Source organism: Oryctolagus cuniculus, chromosome 4 (assembly GCF_964237555.1).
Source record: "Oryctolagus cuniculus chromosome 4, mOryCun1.1, whole genome shotgun sequence".
Taxonomy (NCBI): Eukaryota; Metazoa; Chordata; class Mammalia; order Lagomorpha; family Leporidae; genus Oryctolagus; species Oryctolagus cuniculus.
In genome coordinates this window covers 136,189,238-136,210,489 of record NC_091435.1, presented here as the reverse complement: position 1 = coordinate 136,210,489, position 21,252 = coordinate 136,189,238, and the positions used below count along the sequence as shown (strand labels likewise).

The 21,252-nt window shown below is 40.1% G+C and overlaps 1 long non-coding RNA gene across 2 annotated transcripts in view; it reads left to right on the top strand.

Annotated features, from left to right (window-relative positions):
- LOC127493946 (uncharacterized) overlaps positions 1 to 17,124 on the top strand; it is a 35,247-nt gene extending 18,123 nt beyond the window's left edge. For both annotated transcript variants that reach the window (XR_011388304.1, XR_007924541.2), the window contains exon 3: positions 16,719 to 17,124. This is a non-coding gene — a long non-coding RNA (uncharacterized lncRNA). The remainder of the gene's footprint in view (positions 1 to 16,718) is intronic.
- The last annotated feature ends 4,128 nt before the right edge of the window (positions 17,125 to 21,252 follow it).

Sequence of the window (21,252 nt, the reverse complement as noted above, 5' to 3'; positions counted from 1 at the left end):
GTCAGCATTGGGGAGATTTGACTGGAGCTGTCAATTGTAGATCAGACCCACCCCACAGTAAGGTGAGGTGCTGTCCAGAAGTAGTTTGTCTGGAGTTGTCATATCCATGCTGTCAGACAGGTCAGCAAGGGGCTGTCAGACAGACCTGAGCTTCTCCACTACCTACCTGATGTCCCGCAATAGGATGACTTAACTGGGTGCCTATAATAACTCAAGACAACAGTGGTAACTGGAGCAAACACTTCCAAAATTGTTTCTTTTTTTTTTTTTTTTTTTGAAGAGTTATTTATTTATTTGAGAGGCACAGTAACAGAGAGGGAGAGAGAGAGAAAGAGAGAGAGAGATCATCCACTTGCTGTTTCACTCCCCAAATGGCCACAATGGCTAGTGCTGGGCTGATCTGAAGCCAGACTCTGGGTCTCCTAGGTGGGTGCAGGGACCTAAGCACTTGGACCATCCTCCTCTACTGCTTTCTTAGGTCATAATCAGAGAGATGGTTCAGAAGTGGAGCAGCTGGGACATGAATCACTGCCCTAAAAATGGTTTCTTTACCTACGTGTTCAGAACATGGATTGGGATGAAAAATTGGTTTGGGATAAAGTCTTCAGCCGTGACTCTCAACAGATGCACTTAAACTGCTCTTTCAACAAGTGTAGCATTAGGTCTACATGAAAGTGAGGGCTCCAAGCCTGAGTGGACAAACAGAAACAGCATGGACTTTTCTGAGTTACACTTGCAAGTCACATAGTGTGGCCCTGTGGGACAAAGCAGTGGCAAGTACACCCAGATTCAAAAGAATAACAATGAGAAGGGTGTGAAAACATTTGCTGATAGATTTTTAAATCACCAAAAGCTTAAACAGAAATTCAAAAGAAAGAATATGGTTAATAAAAGTTATGAGAAAAGTATTAATGATTCTTGTTTTCTTCAGAAATTGGGATATGTAGGAGGAAAAAAACTATTTAAGAATCTGTTGCTCATAGAGCAACTGTTTTATGATACTAAGATAAAGAATCATGGGGAAAAAAAACTACACAAAGAAAAAGATAATTATAAATGCAAACAAAAAATTATTTGAGAGATATTATGGTGCACTCCAAGCAACTGTAAATCAAGGCTAATATGGATTATAAAGGCCTAGGAAAAGTGATGATACTGGAAAATGTGCTTTTAAATCTCTCAGACTTAATAATGCCAATGATTAAAGTGACTTTACAGTTAATATGGTACATTATTTGATTTTATGAAATGAAAGGATTGCATGAGATCCTTAAGACTATACTGGGATTTGTGTGGAAAGTCAATGATATTGAGTTCTAGAAAAGGACTCCTAATTTAAGACATACAAGGCCAGAAGTTTGCTATAGATTTAGTTTATAAATGTCTGATTGTGTAGAGGCTTTATTTGGCCATTCTATTTAAGTAAATGTAATTGAAATAACAAGATTATATACATATGATGTGTGAAGGCAGTTTATAGAATTTTACTACTTTAATAAATGATTTTATGCATGGGGAAATAATAAACTAAATGATTATTTAGTGTACAATAACTTTCCTTTTAGAGCAGAATGAATTTACCAAAGGATGTACTTTACACTCTAGCAACATTGTTTCTTTGATGTAGCTAAGATTGTAGACAAGTTTGTTCTGCCAAACCTGTGGAGAGACAGGCCATAGTGATTCAGCCTTGGCAGTAACCTCAAATGCCATTTCTCAGGAACAAATACAAGTATATTAGCACATATTCCTACTTTGCCTAAGATATCTGATGGTAAAGAAAACATAACATATTGAGAACAGTAAACATGCTTCAATGCTCAATTGTGGATTTGTGATAGTAAAGAGAGTGAGATAGGTGTATCATCATCAGGGAAATAGAAATCAAAGCTACAATGAGATACACATCACTCCAGTTAAATTGACCATTATCAACAAGACAAAAGATAAAAAGTGTGGGCAGGGATGCGGAGAAAAGTGAGCCCTTGCACAATGTGGTGGGAATGTAAATTAAAACAGTCACTGAGGAAAAAAGATATGGAAGTATGGAAGTCCCTAAAAAACTAATTATAGAACTACTCTATGATCCTGCAACTCCACTACTGGATATATATCCAAGGGAATGAAATTATTCTATCAAAACTCATGGGAAATCCCATATTTAATGTAGCACTATTCAAAAGTGCCAAGAAATTAAAACAAGCTAATTGTCCATATAAATTAAATGCATCATGGTAGTTACCATAAGCTGTGAAGTGGGGTGAAAAGAGGTATGGGAAAAATTTATTGGTGGGGGGTGGGGTGGGGGTGTAGGTAGCGCTGTGGTGTAGCAGGTAAAGCTGCTGCCTGCAGTGCTAACCACTCATATGGGTGCCTATACAAGTCCCGGCTGCTCCTCTTCTGATCCAGTTCCCTGATATGGACTGGGAAAGCAGTAGAAGATGGCCAGAGTCTTTGGGCCTCTGCATGTGTGTGAGAGACCAAGAAGCTCCTGGCTCCTAGCTTTGGATTAGCCCAGCTCTGACTGTTGTGGTCATTTGGGGAGTGAATGAACAGATGGAAGACCTCTCTCTCTCTCTCTTTCTCTCTCTCTCTCTCTCCATCTCTTCTTCTCTCTGTAACTCTGCCACTCAAATAAATAAATAAATCTTTTAAAAAAAGATAATTAGGAGTAAAACCTCTTGGTTTTCTATTGCTCAATAAAGGTATTATAGAATAAGATTATATTATCTCTCTGAAAAAAACACATTACAAGAAGATTGTTAGAGGTTTGTGTTTTTTTTGTTTTTGTTTTTGTTTTTGTTTTAAGATTTATTTACTTATTTGAAAGGCAGAGAGAGGGAGAGAGATCTTCCATCCACTGGTTCACTCCCCAGTTGGCTGCAACAGCTGAAGCTGTGCCAATCAGAAGGTAAGAACCAGTAGCCTTTTCCAGGTCTCCTACTTGGGTGCAGAAGCCCAAGGACTTGGGCCATCTTGTACTGCTTTCCCAGACCATAGCAGAGAGCTGGATCAGAAGTGGAGTAGCTGGGACTCGAACCAGTGCCCATAAGGGATGCCGAGACTGCAGGTGGCAGCTTTACTCACTACACAACAGCGCTGGACTCCAAGAAAAGATTTTGAACTTTTTATAAAAAAGAAATGCTAAATGCTTAACATGATTGGTTATTATGCACTGTATACATGTATAGAAATATCATTTGAAATTCTATTAAAATATTTCATGTGTTATTCAAAAATAAAATTTTTATAAAGATAGAAATAGCCTTTGCCTGAATACATATATTTTCTCTCTCTTTCTTGTGTGTGTGTGTGTGTGTGTGTGCCATAGCTATGACAAAACAGAGGATAAGAAGAGGAGATCATTATAAATGAAACTTCAAGAGCAAGTGATTGGATGTAAGAGTCTTCAGAAGTGTGATAATGATTTTCAGGAACCATGGTCAGGAGTCCAGCTTAGTTGGTTTCTGGAGAGACTGGCTTACAGATAGCCATCTTCCTTCTGTATCTTTACATGGTCTTTACAAGATACGTGCACAATGGTAAGAGGGAGAAAGACCTCAAATGTCTCTTCTTACAAGGATACTAAGCCTACTGAAACAGGCTCCCAATCCATAGTTGCCACATTTGAAAAGATAACCACAGGGGTAGTTAGGATTCTGAATATTAATTTGGGAGCATAGTAGTATAAAAGTTAATTCCATAAAAGTTGGAGAAATATTTACTGAAGAGGTTATTATTTATAACTTTGCTTCATTTATCTTCCAAGAGCCAATAATTCATGCAAGCCCAAGACTGCATGGTGAATTATTTTAATAAGTAGTGGCTAGCTAGAGATAGATTGCTCTAAAAAGTTTAACAGACAACAATAATACTGGGAGTAGAAGTTATGGGGAAAAACAGGAGAAATTGCTTTAATAGAATTCAAGAATCATAAGATTTCAGAGAAGGAAATAAACAGGAATAGAGTGCTATTGAGATGCCAAGGAAGATAGTTATTATCATTCTGACAGATTATTAAATCTGTTCTGAGTCACTACTTAAAAAACTTGAAAAACAATTTTGAATATTCAGTTTCTTTCTATGCAGGAGTAGATTTGTGACATGCTTATCATTTGAGAAATAACTGACCTACAAATAACTTGGTCATCAGAGTGAATTATCTACTCATTAACTCACCACTCAGAACAAGAGGCTGAGGGATTTTACAAACAAACATATAATCATATACCTAATCATATCTATATGATACACATCTTTTCTTCCAAAATTTAAGTAAGTATGGTTATGCTGAAAATATATATAATGATAGTTTTAGGTTTAATAATAAAATTATTTTAAAGAAGATCTTTTAATATTTTTTGAAAATTTTATTTATTTACTTGAGAGATAGAGTTACAGACAGTGAGAGGAAGAGACAAAGAGAAAGGTTTTCCATCCACTGGTTCATTCCCCAAATGGCCACAATGGCTGGAGCTGAGCTGATCTGAAGCCAGGAGCCAGGAGCTTTTTCCAGGTCTTCCATGGAGGTGCAGGGGCCCAAGGACTTGGGCCGTCTTCTACTGCTTTCCCAAGCCATAGCAGAGAGCTGGATCAGAATTGGAGGAGCCAGGACTTGAATCGGGGCCCATATGGAATGCTGGCCATGCAAGTGGAGGATTAAACCACTTGCCACAGTGCCGGCTGTGGGGAGCAACTGGGAGCAACTCGGACTAGACTAAGTTACTGGAATTAAGACTTATTCTATGCATCTGCTCTCCCACAATATGGCGCTGGGAGAGGAGGAAACAGCTTCTACACAGCTGCCTCCAGTTCAACCAATAAACTGTAGGAGCTGCTCCTGATTGCAGGAGAGCAGCGTACTCAGCGTGTGGGTAGCAGAGTTGGGATTGGTGGAAGAGGACTATAAAGGAGGAGAGAGACAACATGCACCAGGAACATCTAAAGGGAACACCTGAGGAACACCTGTGCAGCCCCCGAGAGAGCCGGCCGGTGGTGTGCCGCTCCCCCATGGAAGTGGGGAAAGTGGCAGGGGGCCCACCCTTCCACGGAGGTGGAGGGACGGTAGCCAACCCAGGAAGAACCAGCAGCGAACCCGGGGAGGGCCGAGCAGACAAGAGAACAGCGCAGGGTCCTGTGACGTTTCTCCACGAAGACGGGGAGCGACATAATGGTGCCGTGACTCAGATATGAAGCCTAGGCAGGGTTTAGTGTCGTTCCTCCATGAAGAGGGGGAGCGACATAATGGTGCCGTGACTCGGATAGGAAACCTAGGAGGGAAGAAGGGGAAAGTGAAAAAATACCGGAGAGAGAGACTAGCAAAGAGCCTAGGGAAAAGCCGGATGGAAAAGGTGCCGGAAGAAGCTATCGAAAGCCTAGGCATAGACTCGGATACGGACTACGGGGGGAAGCTGGGAGAAATCTCTAAGGTTGAAAGCGAAAGTGAAACCTAGAAGAAACTTAGACTCGGATACGGACTGTGGGGAGAAGCCAGGAGAAATGAGAGGGGAATATTGTTGGAAGAAAACTTAGGGAAACATACCGGGTAGAGAAAAATGTTAGGGAGGATGAAGCCGCGGGGGCAGGCCGAGGCGGAGACGTAAGCCAGCTTGGGATTCATCAAGTCAGCCCGGGGAGCAAAAGGTGAAAATCTGGAACCAGAGGCAGATACGTGGGCCGCCAGGTTGGAATCCATCAGATTAGCCCGGGGAGCAAAAGATGGGAAGCCAAACCGTAAGGCGGAAACGTAGGCTACTTTGAATTCGCCAGGTTAGCCCGGGAAACTTAGACTGAATACCGGTGGCGGAAACGTGAGCTAGGCTGTGTGACTCGCGGAAGCCGCCGCGTGCAGAAAGAGCGCGTGGGGTGTGAATAGATAGGGAACGCAGGGCTAGCGCGAAGGCCGTGGTGCGGGCGCGAAGGGCGTGGAGACCGCGGAGAGGGCGCGAAGCCAGGAAGCGGCTCAGAGCCGGAAGCCGCCGCAGGGGAGGCGCCGAGAAGCAGCCTCGGGGCGGGCGCCGGGAAGCCGCGGGGACAAGAGAAACAGAAATTTAGAAGTAAAATGAGAGAAATAGGAATGCTGGCAGATAGAAGTAAAATGGGAGAGATAGGAATGCCCGGAGATAGAGAAATAGACAAAAATAAGGCCTCCCCTCAACATGGCAATGAGAGAGCTTGGATTCGGTCTGCCTGATTAGGACGATAAGCACCTGCGGGCGGCTAGCAGCTTATGCGCCGCAGGTCACCGAAGACAGGCACGAATCAACATCAATAAGTCTCCCCACAATACGGCAATGAGAAGGCTCGGATTCGGTTTGCCTGATTGGTAGGGCTTGTAAGCACCTGCAGGCAGTTCGAGCAGAGCAGAGCATGTGCTGCAGGGCACCGAACACAGGCACGCATCAGCGCCTAAAAACCTCCTCACAACATGGCGAAGAGAGGACCCAGATTCGGTTTGCATGATTGATAGGGCTTGTAAGCACCTGTGGGCAACTCTAGCAAGCAGAGCAGAGTGTGTGCCGTGGGGCACCGAAGACAGGTGCGTATCAACGCCAAAAATAAAAAGAAAGGGGGATCTGTGGGGAGCAACTGGGAGCAACTCGGACTAGACTAAGTTACTGGAATTAAGACTTATTCTATGCATCTGCTCTCCCACAATATGGCGCTGGGAGAGGAGGAAACAGCTTCTACACAGCTGCCTCCAGTTCAACCAATAAACTGTAGGAGCTGCTCCTGATTGCAGGAGAGCAGCGTACTCAGCGTGTGGGTAGCAGAGTTGGGATTGGTGGAAGAGGACCATAAAGGAGGAGAGAGACAACATGCACCAGGAACATCTAAAGGGAACACCTGAGGAACACCTGTGCAGCCCCCGAGAGAGCCGGCCGGTGGTGTGCCGCTCCCCCATGGAAGTGGGGAAAGTGGCTAGGGGGAACCGCCCTTCCACGGAGTTGGAAGGGTTGGCAGCCAACCTGGGAAGAACCAGCAGCAAACCCGGGGAGGGCCGAGCAGACAAAAGAATAGCGCAGGGTTCAGTGTCGTTCCTCCGCGAAGAGGGGGAGCGACAGACGGCCCCTAATAATAAAACTTAATCCCATTCTTTAGATATAACACAAATTTCTCTTTCTGGTTCATACTACACAAGATAAGCAAAAAGAATATTCTACAAGATGAATAAATATAAAAATACTTTTGTAGGAAACCTTAAAAATGACCAAGCTAAAGACAGAAGCTACCACCTAAATGAAAGATCTCCACGAGTGAGATCCCAGGCACGTGGATCCGGCTGAAAAGCCCATGAGAGTATTTCAGGCATGGAAAGCCAAGACACTCTGGGAAAAAAAAAAAAAAAAAAAAAAAACTAAATGAAAGATCTCTGCAAGTGAGATCCCAGTGGAAAGAACAGGTCTTCAAAGAAGGAGGTACCTTTCTCTGAAGGGAGGAGAGAACTTCCACTTTGACCATGGCCTTGTCTGAATATGATCAGAGTCGGTGAACTCAGGGGGCTTCCATAGCCTTGGCAGCTCATGACAAGAGCCTAGGGTGATTACTGAGGCCATAAACAAGAGTGTCAATTTGTTAAGTCAACAACAGGAGTCACTGTGCACTTACTCCTCATGTAGGATCTCTGTCCTTAATGTGCTGTACATTGTGATTTAATGCTCTAACTAGTACTTAAACAGTATTTTTCACTTTATGTTTCTGTGTGGGAGCAAACTGTTGAAATCTTTACTTAATATATGCTAAACTGATCTTTTGTATAGAAAGAGAATTGAAAATGAATCTTGATGTGAATGGAATGGGAGAGGGAGCAGGAGATGGGAGGGTTGTGAGTTGGAGGGACGTTATAGGGGGGAAAAAGCCACTGTAATCCAAAATCTATACTTTGGAAATTTATATTCATTAAATAAAAGTTAAAAATAAAATAAATAAATAAATATAAATTTACAAAGTACAGCCTTTGGATTACTGTGGCTTTTTCCCCCCATAACCTCCTTCCCACCCGCAACCATCCCATCTCCTGCTCCCTCTCCCATCCCATTCACATCAGGATTCATTTTCAATTCTCTTTATATACAGAAGATCAACTTAGCATATATTAAATAAAGATTTCAACAGTTTTCACAGAAACACAAAATGTAAAGTACTGTTTGAGTACTAGTTATAACATTAATTCACATTGGACAACACATTAAGGACAGAGATCCTACATGGGGAGAAAGTACACCGTGACTCCTGTTATTGATTTAACAATTGATACTCTTGTTTATGGCGTCAGTAACCACCCTAGGTTCTTGTCATGAGTTGCAAGGCTATGGAAGCATTTTGAGTTCGCCAACTCTGATCTTATTTAGACAAGGCCACAGTCAAAGTGGAAGTTCTCTCTTCCCTTCAGAGAAAGTTACCTCCTTCTTTGATGGCCTGTTCTTTCCACTGTGATCTCGCTCACAGAGATCTTTCATTTAGGTTTTTTTAGTTTTGGTTGTTTTCTTTTTTTTTTTTTTTTTTCACAGTGTCTTGGCTTTCCATGCCTGAAATACTTTCATGGGCTTTTTAGCCGGATCTGAAGGCCTTAAGGGCTGATTCTGAGGCCAGAGTGCTGTTTAGGACATCAGCCATTCTATGTGTCAGCTATGTATCCTGCTTCCCATGTTGGGTAGTTCTCTCCCTCTTTAATTCTATCAGTTAGTATTAGCAGACACTAGTCTTTTTATGTGATCCCTTTGACTCTTAGACCTATCAGTGGGATCAATTGTGAACTGAAACTGATCACTTTGACTAGTGAGATGGCATTGGTACATGCCACCTTGATGGGATTGAATTGGAATCCCCTGGCACGTTTCTAACTCTACCGTTTGGGGCAAGTCTGACTGAGCATGGGCCAAACTGTACATCTCCTCCCTCTCTTATTGCCACTCTTATATTTAACAGGGATCACTTTTCAGTTATATTTAAACACCTAAGAATAATTGTGTGTTAATTAAAGAGTTCAACCAATAGTATTATTTAGAACAAAAAAAATACTACAAGGCATAAAGTATTGAGTTGTTCCTCGACAGTCAGGACAAGGGTTAATCAAGCCACTGATTCTCATAGTGTCCATTTCACTTTAACAGGTTTCCTTTTTGATGCTTGGTTAGTTGTCACCAATCAGGGAGAACGTCTGATGTTTGTCTCTTTGGGACTGGCTTAATTCACTCAGCATGATGTTTTCCAGTTTCCTCCATTCTGTTGCAAATTACTGGATTTCATTGTTTTTTACTGCTGTATAGTATTCTATAGAGTACACATCCCATCCTAACTCTATTACCTATTATTCACTGTGAACAATATTTTACACGAGCAATGTTGATTTAGAAGGGTAGTGCAGGAAAAATACATGCAATTTATTTATCAGACCAATAAAGTAGCATTTATTAACTTTTAGGCTAGCAAGGTCGACCTACATAATGCTACCACTGTTTTATTACCAACTCTTACCTTGAATGGTGGTAGTAAGTTTGATGTATATTTAAAGGGAAAATTAATTAATTAAGTAATTCTCTTTAAACAATTCAAATAAATACCACCAATATTGAGTCAGAGTGCTAGAATTATGAAAAGAATTCATGGCAAAGAGAAGGTAGAGTTGAATCAATGCTCTTATGCATAATTACATCCAGGATATGCACAATATAGCAAGTGTAGAAGGTAGAAAGAACAAACTAATGCAAAAAATAAAGCAATGAAATGATTGCATGTAGACAAGAGCAGAGTGAGGTTCTAATAGTAGAAGAATGAAGATGCTAGGCTAGCAGTATGAGGGTGAAACACATACTGAGAAACAGAATTATGAATTCATCTCTCTATGAGACAAAAAGACTCTTTCATCATTGTCCACTATTCTTATGCTTCATTTTCACTACTATAGAGATGTACCTCATTTTACTGCATTTCACTTTAAGGTACTTTAGAAATGTTGCAATTTTACATATTGATGGTTTGTAACAACTCAGATTGATCATTTTTTCAAGATGAGGCACTCACTTCATGTTCCTATATCATACTTTTAAGTAATTCTTGCAATACTGTAAACTTTTTCATTATTATATGTGTTATGATGATCTCTGATTTTTGATATTGCTATTGTAATTGTTTTGGTTGTCCATGGACCATGGCGATGTAAGTTGGTAAATTGCATAGACACATGTTGTGACTGTTCCATCAACTGAACTTGCCCCATCTGCTTTTCCTTAGGCCTCTCTAGTCCCATAAACTAAAAAAAAAAAAAAAACAATTTAAAGTAATAATTTTCCAATGGTATCTAAGAGTTCAAGTTAAAGGAAGAGTGATCTACCTCTAATTTTACATCAAAAGCTATAAATAATTAACCTTAGTGAAAAAGGCGTGTTGAAAATCATGCTAGGCCAAAAGTTAAGACTCTAGAGCCAAAGAGTTAGCCAAGTTTCTAATGCAAATTTCTTGAAGGAAATTAAAATTCCTAATCCAATGAGCACATGGATGATTTCTTTTCTTTTCTCTTTCTTCCTTTCTTCCTTTCTTCCTTTCTTCCTTTCTTCCTTTCTTCCTTTCTTCCTTTCTTCCTTCCTTCCTTCCTTCCTTCCTTCCTTCCTTCCTTCCTTCCTTCCTTCCTTCCTTTCTTTCTTTCTTTCTTTCTTTCTTTCTTTCTTTCTTTCTTTCTTTCTTTCTTTCTTCCTTCCTTTCTTTCAGACCGGCAGAGTGGACAGTGAAAGAGAGAGAGAGACAGAGAGAAAGGTCTTCCTTTTCCGTTGGTTCACCCTCCAATGGTCACTGTGGCTGGCGCACCGCGCTGATCTGAAGCCAGGAGCCAGGAGCCAAGTGCGGTCTCCCATGCGGGTGCAGGGCCCAAGCACTTGGGCCATCCTCCACTGCCTTCCCGGGCCACAGCAGAGAGCTGGACTGGAAGAGGAGTAACTGGAACAGAATCTGGCACCCTGACCGGGACTAGAACCCAGTGTGCCGGCACTGCAGGTGGAGGATTAGTCTATTGAGCTGCGGTGCCGGAAGCATTTGGATGATTAAAAAAAGTGGAAAAACTGTAATTCTGGTAGGGAGATGCTTTTTAATAGTCAGGATAAAAGATGAAACCAGCCACAACATTCCTTTAAGCTAAAGCCTAATCCAGGGCAAGGCATGAGCTCTCTTCAATGAATGCTGTGGAAGAAAAGTCATAAATTATAGGTTGGTTCATGAGGCTTAAGGAAACAAGGCACTCTCCAAACAACAGAGTGAAAGGTGAAACAGCATTTTGATGAAGAAGCTTAAGCAAATTTTCCAGAAAGCAGCTACATTAAATAACAGACTTGTGATGTAGGTGAAATAGCTCTGCATTGCGTGAAGATGCTATCTAGTACAAATATCCAGAGGGAGAAGTCAATACCTCACTTAAAAGCTTCTAATGTAATGCAGCTAATGACTTTATATTGAAGCCAATATTCATTTGCATTAAGAAAAACCCAGGGCTCCTAGGAATCATCCTATATATTCTTTGTACTATATAGACTGTATAGATTTAGCCTGTGATTCATAAGTGGAAAAACACAGTCTAAATAAAAATATATCTGTTAAAATGAAAATATATCTGTGCCAGAGCCGTGGCTAACTTGGTTAATCCTCTGCCTATGGCACCAGCATCCCATATGGGCACCGGGTTCTAGTCCCGGTTGTTCCTCTTCCAGTCCAGCTCTCTGCTGTGACCAGGAAGGCAGTGGAGGATGGCCCAAGTGCTTGGTCTCCTACAGCTGTGTGGGAGCCAGGAAGAAGCACCTGGCTCCCGGCTTCAGATTGGCATAGCTCCAGCCATAGCAGCCATTTGGGGGGTGAACCAATCGAAGGAAGACTTTTCTCTCTGTCTCTCTCTCTCTCACTGTCTAACTCTATCTGTGAAATTAAAAAAAAAGGCCGGCGCCGCGGCTCACTAGGCTAATCCTCCGCCTAGCGGCGCCGGCACACCGGGTTCTAGTCCCGGTCGGGGTGCCGGATTCTGTCCCGGTTGCCCCTCTTCCAGGCCAGCCCTCTGCTGTGGCCAGGGAGTGCAGTGGAGGATGGCCCAGGTGCTTGGGCCCTGCACCCCATGGGAGACCAGGAAAAGCACCTGGCTCCTGGCTCCTGCCATCGGATCAGCGCGGTGCGCCGGCCGCAGCGCGCCAGCCGCGGCGGCCATTGGAGGGTGAACCAACGGCAAAAGGAAGACCTTTCTCTCTGTCTCTCTCTCTCTCACTGTCCACTCTGCCTGTCATAAAAAAAAAAAAAAAAAAAAAAAAAAAAAAAGAAAATATATCTACAAGCAACATAATTTGATCCCATTGTTAAGATCTGCTACTCAGAATAAGAACAATAAAAAAATTCCTTTCAAAATACTATTAGTGATTTACAATGCAAATTGTCACCCAGGCATTCTTGTAGGGATTTGCAATGAAATTGTTGTTTTGTGCCTGCTAACACACCATTCATTAACTCAAATGAAGCCCATAAATTAAGTGTAATTTTGATTTTCAATATTATTGTTTAAGAAACACATTTCATAAGGTTAAGCCTTCCTAGGATAGCGATGGATAGTGATTCCTTCTATGGATCTGGATAAAGTAAGTTGAAAATCTTCTGGAAAGTATTCACTATTCTGTCTTCCAATAAGAGAATCTGTGATACATGGGAGGAGATCAAAATATCATCAGTAATAGGAGTATAGAAGATATTGATTACATTCCTCACAGATGACCTGGAGCGGTTGGAGACATCAGCAGACAAAGTAACTGTTGAGGTGGTAAATATAGTAAAACAACTTAAATTAGAAGTGGAGCCTGAAGATGTGATTGAATTGCTGAAATCTCACTAACAAACTTGAATGGAAGATGAGCTGCTTCTCATGTATGAGCAAAGAAAGTGTTTTGAGTTGGAAGCTAGTTTGGAAAAGATTCTCTGTACGTTATCAAATGACAAGTGCTTTAGGATGGTTCATAAACTTAGTTTATAAAGTAGCAGCAGACTTAGAAAGGATTGTCTCCAATTTTGGAAAAAAGTTTTATTATGGATAAAAGGCATCCAAACAGCAACACACATTACAGAGAATCTTTAGGGAAAGAAAGAATTAAATAAGACCAACAGCTTCATTGTTGTCTTATGTAAGCCACTGCAAACTTCAGCAAATGCCATGCTGAAAGGTTCCTCCAGGTCTCCCATGTGGATGCAGGGACCCAAGTACTTGGGCCATCTCCTGATGCCCCCATGGCACATTATCAGGGAGCTCGATAGGAAGTGGAGGAGCTGGGACTCAACAGGAGCCCGTATGGGATGTGGGTGTCCCAGGCAGCAGCTTAAACCACTATGCTGCAATGCCGGCCTCTATATTTTGTTTAAAGCTTCATAGAATTCATTTCTTTGAATTATTTTAAAAATGTTGTTTGTCTTCTGGGTTCATAAAAAGAAATAATAGGCCTAAAGTATCATTTTCAACTCTTGTCACTGAAATGGCTAGAGCTTGGTTAAGTTATTCACCCTCTATTCTTCAATTTCCTCCTACACATTGGATAAAAGTATCTAAAATCTACAGAATACCATGCCATCATATTTAATTAAGTAAAGTGGATAAAGAGCAGAAATGGGAGTCTAACAACTATGTTGCTGCGAAAAAAGTGACATAATTACGGCAACATTTCAGATCCACTTCTCTTTCAAAGGAATATGCTACTTCCTTCCTCTGATTAAGTAGTCCTTGGTTTCCTGTCTTATAACTGAAATGTACATTTACTGCTGAAGTTCTAATTTCACTGTCAGAGTAGATACCTAATCATTTTGAATACTATTTAAAAAATCTAATATCTCTAATTAATTGACTGTAATACTTTTTTTTAGAAAGATTTATTTATTTATTTGAAAGTCAGAGTTACACAGAGAGAGAAGGAGAGGCAGAGAGAGAGGTCTTCCATCCACTGGTTCACTCCCTAGATAGCCACAATGGTCGGAACTGTGCCGATCTGAAGCCAGGAGCCAGGAGCTTCTTCCAGATCTCCCACTTGGGTGAAGGGGCCTAAGGACTTGGGCCATCTTCTACTGCTTTCCCAAGCCACAGCAGAGAGCTGGATCGGAAGTAGGGTATCCGGGATTCGAACCGCTGCCCATATGGGATGCCGGCACTGCAGGTGGTAGCTTTACCCGTTAAACCACAGTGCTGGCCCTGACTGTAATACTTTTATAAAATAAAAAATGACTGATGTTTGCACACTCTATCGATGAGCTATAATAATAAAAACTATTGAGAAAAAGATGGAGATAGATATATAGAAATTTGTATAGATAAAATTGTACTCCACATGATTCTGAAGATAATTTGAGAAGACTATAAAATAAATAGGATTAAAGAAAAATGTAAAATTCAGAAAAAAATAAGTGAAAATAGTAATTATTTTTAATAGAAATGTGCAATTTATTTCCTCAATCCCTTTCGGTATTTTAAAATTGATAACTCATTCCTCAATCACATTCCAACTGTTTGTATAGGCTGCTGATATTTGCAGCACTGCATTCAAGAAATAACATGACATTACAATGAATTCCTTCGATGTTTCATGTACTTTTATATACTTTTTAAAAATATCAACACTAATTTAATTTTGATTCATAAATAAATATTTATTCAGAGAAATAATTTTCTTTTGATTATAAGCCTTGTTACCCCTCCTCCTGTCTCCTGTTTTCCCTGACTATACGTGTGTGTGTGTCTGTGTACATTGTTTTTACTCAATTGTTTTTATTTTATTTGAAAGAGGGACAGAGAGAAAACCTCGATCCACAGGCTCTCTTCCTAAATACCTGCAACAGCTAAGGCTGGTCCATACCAGAGAAATCCAATTCGGGTTTCTCACATGAATGGCAGGGACCCAAATACTTGAGTCATCACCTGCTGCCTCGAAGAATGCCAATTATCACATAGCTGGATTGTGTGTTGAGCTCTGACTTGAACCTAGACCTGCAGTATCAGATGCAGTTATCCCAAGTGGCAACACAGCAGTTGTACCAAGCATCTGACCTATCCTAGTAGATAGATGATAGATAGATAGATGATAGATAGATAGATGATAGATAGATAGATAGATGATAGATAGATAGATAAATGTGGATTCCTTTATGCCTTCTAGACTCTAGAAGCCTGGAAGAGAGATGCTTGTTCCTAAGAAGAATTCATAAAAATGCAACAAATAGCTCAAAGCTTTAAACGCTCTGTTTAAGCTAATACCAGAGAACCAGAGAGCTTACCTGGTGATTGTAACACAACTTTTTCCATCTTGTAAATACAAGACCAGCTTCACTGTGAATCAGATTCAAATTTTCATCGTGTTATTACATAATTACTTATGTTGAACTATTACGGGTTTTAGAGTTCATGTCAGATTCAGGATGGAATGAGTGGGTTTTTGAAATAGGAGCAGCTCAGTGGATTCAGACAAAGCTGAGAATCTGAAAGCTTTTCCTAATGCGGTTGCTTTCTTCCTGTGATCACTCAAGCCAAGATCTAAACACTGTTTCTATATCCTTTCTTTCCCTCTCCTCCCCATCCAATTAAATGCCAACCAGCCCTTTTCATTTCTTTTTTTTTTTTAAGATTTATTTATTTATTTGAAAGGCAGAGTTACAGAGCAAGAAGTAGACACACACGCACACACACACACACACAGAGAGAGAGGGAGAGAGAGAGGTCTTATATCCACTGGTTCATGCAAAAACCAGGGAGGGGCCGTGCTGAAGTTAGGATCGAGGAGCTTCACTTGGGTTTACCGCATGAGTGCAGGGGCCCAAGTACTTGGGCCATCTTCCACTGCTTTTCCCAGGCACATTAGCAGGGAGCTGGGCTGGAAGTAGAGTAGCTGGATCAAAAACCAGCCACCATATGGGTTTCTGGTGTCATAAATGGCGACTTCACCCACTATGCCACAATGCTGGTCCCAGCCCTTTTCATTTCTAACTCTTAAAAATGTTTTATCTTTTTGATTGCCTTTGCCATTAATCCATACATAAATTATTAGTACATACTCCGCTAGGGATGATATTAACTCGCTCTCTCTGTTACCTCCATATTCTATGTTTTGTGTTTTCAGTCTTCTAATTCCAATTCAAAATTCAGTATATTAAATCATCTTAGAGAAAACAGTTGGTGTGGTGCGTGCACTCAGTATGTGATGTGAGCGTGAAGTGTCACATGCCTGGAGCTGTTTACAAGGCAGTGAGTAATTTATTGCTTTGATAACTCTTCAGTTTAGAACAGAGGTTTACATTTTAGTCTTGAGAAGTAGTTATTATAAAGAGAAATAATGCAAATAATCTAAGCAGAGTGTGCTGAAGAGTGAGCTATTAGTGTGACAAAGTTTATTTTAGTATCTTGGTTAGCTTTTATAAATTCTATGTTTGAATCATAATATTCAAGTATAAACAGACTCCATTTAAGAAATGAGAAAACTAAGACTTCGAGAAGTTATTTAAAACAATGTCAAAGACATACAGCTCCTTCATTAGCCAGAGTAAGTGTATCTACATTAGTACTCAGCTAACTATTTTTGGTTGAATTTTCTTTCTTCTGTGCCATTTTCTGTGAATCTAAAATAGTCTAAGTCTGGGGTGGGGAGAAGAAAAATAGCGTTCGCATAAGTACTCAGTTTCTGACATACTTTTTTTTTATGAACTTCACAATGTTGATGTCTCTTGTCTAGGTACCGGAAGGGATCTGCCTCTACACAGTCATGCCTCAGTACCAGCAGGGGACTGGGGATTGCTTCCAGGACCCCATGGACACCAAAACCAGCAGATGCTTCAGCAGTTTATTTCCCATGAACTATATATTTTATTTGTTAAAAAACCTTGATTATATCCATTTCCATAAGACATACACACTTAAAAAGAAATACACAGTAATAGAAAAATGCCTAGTATTTGTGCTTTTCCTAAACGCACAAAACATCTGTTGTACAGTGTTTATTATATGGATGCTACTTATTATTCAAATAGATTAAGCATTTTTGTAACAATTACAGTAAACTAATCAACTTAATATCTGACTCCCCTCAAAATCACATTTGTAGTGTTTAATAAACTATTCCTTACTGTTATTTCCTTCGAATTCCATCTCCACAAAGGTTTTTTCTTCTTGTCCAAAAAAATTAATGTACAGTATTAAAGTTATTAAAGTTTTTCACAGCTTTCACGAACAACTGAATACAAATGATAAATGTTTATATACACACATAAGCTCTACTGCATAATAGAATTTAGCTAATTCATACAGAAGATAATAATTATTAAAAAGCTACTACATTTATTATATGTCCTACTTTATCAGTTAGGTGTACAGTGTTATTTCTATTTTAGAGATGAGAAGTCTAATATTTACATTGGTCAAACAGATGGCCATTGGTCCCTCTGATATTAAATAGTGAAACTGAGAATATATCTGTTTTCAAGAAATCCTATGAATATGTTCATTTGAATATACATACAAATATTATATAATACACTTATTTTTACTTTTGCAATTGCCAATTTATTTTTTTCGTAATTTATATTAAGAACTGCTGTTAGTATAGGTGTATACATTTAAAGCATCAAACTATGTATTCTTTTGTTCTTCAAGATTTTTTTTAACTTTTATTTAATGAATATAAATTTCCAAAGTACGGCTTATGGATTACAATGGCTTCCCCCCCATATCGTCTCTCCCACCTGCATCCCTCCCCGTTCCCACTCCCTCTCCCCTTCCATTCACATGAGGATTCATTTTCGATTCTCTTTATATACAGAAGATCAGTTTAGCATACATTAAGTAAAGATTTCAACAGTTTGCTCCCACACAAACATAAAGTGAAAAATAATAGATGATTTTTTGAATGATGATGAAATCAGATCAGAACTATTGTCATGTTTAATCCCAGCGAGAGTCAAGTTGGGAATTGATAATTTCTTCTTGTTCTTTTTTTTTTTTTTTTACAGAAGATCAGTTTAGTATACATTAAGTAAAGATTTCAACAGTTTGCACCCCCATAGAAACACAAAGCAAAATATACTGTTTGAGTACTCATTATAGCATTAAGTCTCAATGTACAGCACATTAAGGACAGAGATCCTACATGAGGAGTAAGTGCACAGTGACTCCTGTTGTTGACTTTACAAATTGACACTCCTGTTTATGGCATCAGTAATCTCCCTATGCACCAGTCATGAGTTTCCAAGGCTATGGAAGCCCCTTGAGTTCTCCGACTCTTATCTTGTTTAGAGAAGGTCATAGTCAAAGTGGAGGTTCTCTCCTCCCTTCAGAGAAAGGTACCTCCTTCTTTGAAGACCTGTTCTTTCCACTGGGATCTCACTCACAGAGATCTTTCATTTAGGGTTTTTTTTTTTTTCTTTTTTTTTTTTTTTTTGGCCAGAGTGTCTTGGCTTTCCATGCCTGAAATACTCTCATGGGCTTTTCAGCCAGATCCGAATGCCTTTAGGGCTGATTCTGAGGCCAGAGTGCTGTTTAGGACTCCACCATTCTATGAGTCTGCTGAGTATCTCACTTCCCATGTTGGATCACTCTCCCCTTTATTTATTCTATCAGTTAGTATTAGCAGGTACTAGACTTGTTTATGTGCTCCCTTTGACTCTTAGTCCTTTCATTATGATCAATTGTGAACTGAAATTGATCACTTGGACTGGTGAGATGGCATTGGTACATGCCACCTTGATGGGATTAAATTGGAGTCCCCTGGTATGTTTCTAACTCACCATTTGGGGCAAGTCAGCTTGAGCATGTCCCAAGTTGTACATCTCTTCCCTCTCCTATTCCCACTCTTATGTTTAACAGGGATCACATTTCAGTTAAATTTCAACACTTAAGAATAACTGTGTATTAATTACAGAATTAAACCAGTCATATTAAGTAGAACAGACAAAAAAACTACTAAGAGTGATAATGTATTAAGTTGTTCATTAACAGTCAGGGCTATGCTGATCAAGTCACCGTTTCTCATAGTGTCCATTTCACTTCAGGAGGTTTCCTTTTTGGTGTTCAGTCAGCATGATGTGTTCCAGATTCCTCCATCTTGTTGCAAATGACTGGATTTCGTTGTTTCTTACTGCGGTATAGTATTCTAAAGAGTACATATCCCATAATTTCTCTATCCAGTCTACCGTTGATGGGCATTTAGGTTGGTTCCAGGTCTTAGCTATTGTGAATTGAGCTGCAATAATCATTAGGGTGCAGACCGCTTTTTTGTTTGCCAATTTAAATTCCTTTGGGTAAATTCCAAGGAGTGGGATGGCTGGGTCGAACGGTAGGGTTATCTTCAGGTTTCTGAGGTATCTCCAGACTGACTTCCATAGTGGCTTGACCAGTTTGCATTCCCACCAACAGTGGGTTAGTGTCCCTTTTTCCCCACATCCTCGCCAGCATCTGTTGTTGGTAGATTTCTGCATGTGAGCCATTCTAACCGGGGTGAGGTGAAACCTCATTGTGGTTTTGATTTGCATTTCCCTGATTGCTAATGACCTTGAACATTTTTTCATGTGTCTGTTGGCCATTTGGATTTCCTCTTTTGAAAAATGTCTATTGAGGTCCTTGGCCCATCTCTTAATTGGGTTGTTGGTTTTGTTTTTGTGGAGTTCCTTGATCTCTTTGTAGATTCTGGTTATTAACCCTTTATCTGTTGCATAGTTTGCAAATATTTTTTCCCATTCTGTCGGTTGTCTCTTCACTCTCCTGGCTGTTTCTTTTGCAGTACAGAAACTTCTCAGTTTGATGCAATCCCAATAGTTGATTTTGGCTTTGACTGCCTGTGCCTCCCAGGTCTTTTCCAGAAATTCTTTGCCTGTGCCAATATCTTGAGGGGTTTCTCCAATGTTCTCTAGTAACTTGATGGTGTCAGGTCGTATATTTAGGTCTTTAATCCATGTTGAGTGGATTTTTGTGTAAGGTGTAAGGTAGAGGTCTTGCTTCATGATTCTGCACGTGGAAATCCAATTTTCCCAGCACCATTTATTGAATAGACTGTCCTTGCTCCAGGAATTGGTTTTAGATCCTTGATCAAATATAAGTTGGCTGTAGATGTTTGGGTTGATTTCTGGTGTTTCAATTCTGTTCCATTGGTCTATCCATCTGTTTCTATACCAGTACCATGCTGTTTTGATTACAACTGCCCTGTAGTATGTCCTGAAATCTGGTATTGTGATGCCTCCAGCTTTGTTTTTGTTGTACAAGATTGCTTTAGCTATTCGAGGTCTCTTGTGCCTCTATATAAATTTCAGCACCATTTTTTCCAGATCTGAGAAGAAGGTCTTCGGTATCTTGATTGGTATTGCATTGAATCTATAAATTGCTTTTGGGAGAATGGACATTTTGATGATGTTGAGTCTTCCAATCCATGAGCATGGGATATTTTTCCATTTCTTGGTATCCTCTTCTATTTCTTTCTTTAAGGTTTTGTAATTTTCATCGTAGAGCTCTTTAACGTCTTTGGTTAAGTTTATTCCAAGGTATTTGATTGTTTTTGTAGCTATTGTGAATGGGATTGATCTTAGAAGTTCTTCCTCAACCATGGCATTGTCTGTGTATACAAAGGCTGTTGATTTTTGTGCATTGATTTTATACCCTGCTACTTTGCCAAACTCTTCTATGAGTTCCAATAGTCTCTTAGTAGAGTTCTTTGGGTCCCCTAAATAAAGAATCATGTCATCTGCAAAGAGGGATAGTTTGAGTTCTTCCTTCCCAATTTGTATCCCTTTAATTTCTTTTTCTTGCCTAATAGCTCTGGCTAGAACCTCCAGAACTATATTGAATAGCAGTGGTGAGAGTGGGCATCCCTGTCTGGTTCCAGATCTCAGTGGAAATGCTTCCAACTTTTCCCCATTCAATAGGATGTTGGCTGTGGGTTTTTCATAGATTGCTTTGATTGTATTGAGGAATGTTCCTTCCAAACCCTGTTTGCTTAGAGTTTTCATCATGAACGGGTATTTTATCAAATGCTTTCTCAGCATCTATTGAGATAATCATATGGTTTTTCTTCTTCAGTCTGTTAATGTGGTGTATCACATTGATTGTCTTGCGCACATTAAACCATCCCTGCATACCAGGGATAAATCCCACTTGGTCTGGGTGGATGATCTTTCTGATGTGTTGTTGCATTCTATTGGCGAGAATTTTATTGAGGATTTTTGCATCTATGTTCATCAGGGATATTGGTCTGTAATTCTCTTTCAGTGCTGCATCTTTTCCCG